Below are 6000 nucleotides of genomic sequence, written 5' to 3' on the forward strand. Positions count from 1 at the left end.
ATGGTTATTTCAGGGAGTGCGAAAAATTATATAATTTTATCCATATTTACATAGAAATTCACTATCGTAAATATCGACGGGTCTACAACCAAGTTTTTAGTTTCTTTGGCTGTTGATAAATTATCTAGTAATAAATTAAATTTTTATCAAATGTGGTGACTGGTAATACATTGTTGAGAAGTTATTAAAAATGTAACTCATTGTATCGATGCGTTTAAATGACCTTAATTGGTTGATATTTGAAAAATTATATTTACTAAAATTTTGCAAACGTGATGTGTATTTTTTTATCATTCCTATTCGTATATGAAATACTGTTTGAATTCCAGACTGTCAGACGGATAATGCACTAGAACCGCCAGCAGATCATGACCAATTGGCAATTAGCAACAATAATCAAACAGGAACCACCAACTGTGAATCGACGATAGCCATAGAGAACCGCAGAAGGAACAATAACCAACGCAGCAGTAGAGTCGTGTCAAAAGACTTCAACGAGGATATAGCGGAACCGATAGAATCGGAGAACAGTTTTGCCGCTACTTCTTATATTCGTCGGATCGGACGTATTTACCGTCAGGCGTTTATCAGAGAAGTAATTTATCCGTTGTGCTTTAATATCACGCTCAACATTTAACATGTTGACGTTTCATTGTTACTGTGCCATAATGGTAATAAGAGACAGACCGGACGGCGTACTATTCAATCCTGGGAAATCGTCTACTACACACTGCCTGTATCATATTTTGTTATTTATGTTTACTTACAAATATACCTTATATTTCTCTAGTACCTAATCGTTTTTATAGTGATTTTAATTTTTTTTTTTTTTATGATTTCATAACAATATAATTTTATTAAAAAATAAATTTAATTTATAGCAGATTTACACCCTGCGTTCTTTTTAAAAAATCTTATATATTTTGTTTATTAACAACCTTTTTTTTTTAAACTCACTAAAACTTTGAATTAATTTTTTAAGTAATCTCCTTCTCCATATATTTTATTTTTGAAACCTAATATACTTGCAAGACTGTTTTTATTTGAGAAATCTATCTAGCAGTTTCAATTAATAACACACCTCATTTTAGATACATCAGGACCCATAGAGAAATCAGTAGGAATGTAACTAATATCTGATTTTAAATCATTTTCATTATCATTATAAATTTTACCATGAATAAATTGTGACATATCTTCAATCTCATAACATCCTATGGGGAGAACAATGTCTAAAATATGATAGGGTTTCGGTACAATTATTCGAATACAATTATTTGTTTCATTTATATTTGGAAACATATTATATGTCTGCAAACATAATAATGCTATTTCAGAATTCTTGTGGAAGTTTATTGCCGGAAAATAACTTGATGTTAATGTCGTATTTTCACCTGACATGCTAACGGTAAATGATTCATTTAACTCACTCATCTTCGTTTTCAAGATTTCCTAGGTTTAATTCGTAATAAAATTGTTATATTTTCGTAGTTGTGTTTAATAGGATTATTTTCGTCGTCGACTAAGTCAATTTTTATTTTCTTCATAACTGAAGTATTAAGTTTATAATACATTAAATTAATCGGTATTTCAACTATTCTAGTGTCGATATTTTTGGAAAAAATTCGTAAATAGAGTTGGAATGCTGACCATTCTCGAATGAACCTTTAGCAATATTACATAGAACTTTTATAGAATTAATATTTATGCTATTGTCGTCAATTTTATATTGGATATTTTCTAATGACATTGATGTTAAAAGATCATATGGTAAACAAGAATATAATTGTTTTTCAAATCCTAGCGTGCTTGCTAGAAAATTCGTAATATTAAATTCTATATCATGATTGCAATCCATTGAAAATTTTATAGAATTATCTGTAAGAGTTAATTTAAATATGAGATCCTCGGTTTTAGTATTTTTTTTAAAAGAATTCCGGATATAATTACTAATATCTTCAATTTCGTAAGACCCAGCTGGAATTCGAATATCTACAGGTGAATACGCTTTTCAATTGGTTAATCTAATTCTGTTATTAGTTTCATTTATTAAGATTTTTTTTTTTTCTTTTTCATATTATTTCTAATTTGTAAACATAGTAGAGCTATTTTAGAATCTCCATGTACATTTACCACTGAAGAAAAAGTTGAAGTTAACGAACCGTTATTACCTACCATCCTTACAGTAATCGATTCATCCTTTGTAAAAATTCGAGACATAGATGACCGCACATATGAGTATAATATTTTTGAAAATTTGAATAATTGTATATGATGTAACCTTTAAAATATTTTTGAACTTCAATTGGAGGTGGAAGATTACCAAACGGGTCAAAATATATAATTTTATCTTCAAATCGGTAATAACTAACCCAGTGAGTACCACTGCCTGAAGACGAATCCAAGTTTATTATAGCACATTCAATATTATACGGTTTTTCAGGTAAGTTGTCTCGTGAAAAGACACCACGAAAATAATTAATTTTCAACTTTTTAACGTAATTTATAATATCTTCACTGGTGAGAGGTCTGTTCAGTAACATTAGTTTTTTGATCGTTTTTTTTTTTTTTAACTATTAAGCCTTTGCCAATAGGATTGTTTAAATATAAACCATTACCTATTTTACGATTTTTTACATTATATAAACTTGATGCACCAGAAGCAATACTTCCTAATGCTAACAACCCTGCAAATATTGATGCAAGTGGTAATGCACCTCCCAACTGATTCGGAGTTAAAATTATTCTCTTATCATTTTTCCTCTTTTTTTTATTTTTTTTTTCGCTGCTAATAATATTTTTTTATTTTTATAACCCATACCGATTTTTCTCTTAGCTTTCATAGCATTTACCACTGCGTATGCAGCAAGTTTTTCTTTTTTAGAATTATCACTAGCTTTAACTCTTTCCCAAGCCTGATCTTCTAATAACTTATCAGCTTTATGTCTAATATCTAAATTATTACTGTTTTCATAAGAAATGTCATGTGTTCGACAAGCAGAATCCAATGGATTAACCCCTTTGTCTCCACGAGCTAATCTTTCTTTAAATTTAGTACCAGGTCCACAAAACTGATACCCTGGTACATGAGCTTCGAATGGAAGTTTATTTATAAGAGTATTGAAGAAGCCTTTACCAAATTTTAACTTATGAGTTGAACGCATTTTATATAACTGGCTTTATATTTTAAAACTCTTAAGTATTTATATATATATAAAAAAAAAAAAAAAATGAAATTAATCGAGCAAAAAGATAAGTTAAGCTTTGATAATATTGATGTACAAATTATTAAAAAACCATCAAGACACGGACCATTATTACCAGATAGTAGTCGTGGAATATTGGTTGGACCTTCAGAATCGGGAAAAACAAATATTATGTTTAATCTTATAACTAATAGAAATGGATTAAAATTTGAAAATATTTATTTATACTCTAAAACACCTGAATAAGAAAAATATATACTATTAAAAAATATAATAAATAGTATTAAAGGTGTTCATTTTTACATATTTACAAATGCAGATAAAGTTATAAAACCTAGTTTAGTTAAAAAAAAATTCAATTTTTATATTTGATGACGTTATTTGTGACAATCAAACCCCTATTCGTGACTATTATAGTATGGGACGTCATTCTGGTGCTAATTCCATTTTTTTACTTGGCACAGACATATTCAAAAATACCAAAACAGTTAGTTAGAGATAATGCAAATTTTTTAGTAGTATTCAAACAAGATGATAAGAATTTACATCATATATTCAATGATCATTGTTCTGCAGATATGGATTTTTCAGAGTTTCGAAAAATTTTTCATTTATGTTGGAACCGAAAAGATGATGGATTTATGGTTATTGATAAAACCCGTGAAATAGATCAAGGAAGGTATAGATATGGTTTTCATAATTTTATAAGTATGAAATAATATTGTATATAAATAGTTACGTTTTCTTTGTAAAACAACATTTAACCGACTGTGTACAAACATTAAATTACTCAAAATGAGTGAGACAAAAAATTTATTAAACAATTTAATTTTGTGTAAAAAAAATATAAAACGTAAAGTCTTAGACATGAAGAGAGGTATTATTGATTCTAATAATTATTTCCGTGAAACATTTAAGCCGATAATTGATCCGTTAAACATGATTATAGAAAATAAAAATAATATTGATGTACAAAAAAAAATTGATAATGATGAATATAACAATGAAAATATAGAAGATAATGCGTTATCTGATTTTGCTTACTTTTTAAAGGCTCCACCACAAAGCAGAACTTATGATAAAGCTTTTGGTCTACATTATGATAAAAAAGATGGTAAACTTAAAATAGCAAATGTTCCTGTAACTATAGGTAACGATAATTTACAAGTTCTAGATAAATACTATCCATGGACTATAGGTCTTTGGTCTTTATTATGTGAAAAAGTCCCGAGTCATCAGAAATCTAGCGATTATGAGGCATATTATGAAATTTTAAAATCTACGAAAGTTCACCTTAAAGCAGATGATAAACCTAAAACCAATAGTTATTATAAATGGCTTCATATTGTTAAACCTTTATACGAACGCATGAAAAAATCCAGAACCTTTAGCAATATATTCAGATTCTTCTTCTAATATTTTGCTAAACATGCCATCTAATAAACTCACGAAATTAGATGAATTACAGCCTATCATATTTTTAGTCTTAAAGGCTACATTTTGGATTTCATTTGATAATGTACGTTCATAAACACTATCAACATGAATATTAAATTTAATTGAAGTTTGTATACATGAATATTTTAATTTAGAAATTATCTTGTCAGAAATCGAACTGAAAAATAATGGATAACTTATAAATTTTGATGTATTTTTTATGAAAAATGTTTTAGAAGTTTTTTTAAAGCGTTCTATTTCTACAAGTCCATCTCCAATCGTATTCATACGAATACTTTTTGAAATCATTCGCCGTTTCATTTTCAAAAAAAAAAAAAACAAAAAATAAATATATTTACTTTAATACATTATGTTAAAATTATCAGATATTTTGTATGATTATTATTTGTAAAAAATATTTTTTTACATTGATGTCTTACAGTAAAATATACGTATTATATAATACATTTGATATATTTATATTAAGACTTACATTTTTTATTGTTGATGTTATAATGAGAAAACGTATAATATTTTTTAATTACAGCAATTGAGAAGACGTAGAATATTTCCAACTACGAAACCATTTTACAATATAATGTTGAATAAATAATTACTCGTTCGCTCTAATTTATTAAACAGAAAAATGAGACTATGATTAGAAAAAATATACAGAAAAACTAGATAATACTTTAAACAATTGTTTGATAAAAATAATTATATTATATATGTATGATATTATGTATTTATATTAACACTCACATTATTGCTGATGATAAATCGATTTTTTATTTTTTAACAAAAATCTTTTCGTACGTTGTAAAGTCAGATTCACACACTACGAGTGTTAGCACTGAACGAGAGAACTAATAGAAATGGATGTTGGTGTAAAGCCAAGTATTGTTACTTTAAAAAAAAAGGTGAACGGTATTTTATTTTCCTACTAAACATATACGAGTATATAAATTTACCTTATGCATTTCCAAGAACTATTATATACGACAAGACTTAATATATAATATTGTGGTAGGTCTGTGTATGTACGAATTATAAGTGGTTTTTTAATGATTCCCAATAACCTCGTACCGTTTTCTAAGAAGAATAATAATTTCTGAATACGTTATATGTATAATATTAACAATTGTACGAAAGTAGAAGTAGTAATATTTACTATATAAAGCTATAAGTAGTCTCTATAATATTATCAGTTCACAGTAAGACCTGTAATACGACGCTCTTAAGAAACAAGTCAGCTTTTGAATATTCAGAATTCATTGAGGACAGTTCAAATATCAGTGATGTAAGTACAATTATAGTTAATATTTATTTTTTTTTTTTTACATTTTCATTTAAAGGA

The sequence above is a fragment of the Sipha flava genome, unplaced genomic scaffold, assembly GCF_003268045.1.
Source record: "Sipha flava isolate LNK unplaced genomic scaffold, YSA_version1 518_pilon_pilon, whole genome shotgun sequence".
Taxonomy (NCBI): domain Eukaryota; kingdom Metazoa; phylum Arthropoda; class Insecta; order Hemiptera; family Aphididae; genus Sipha; species Sipha flava.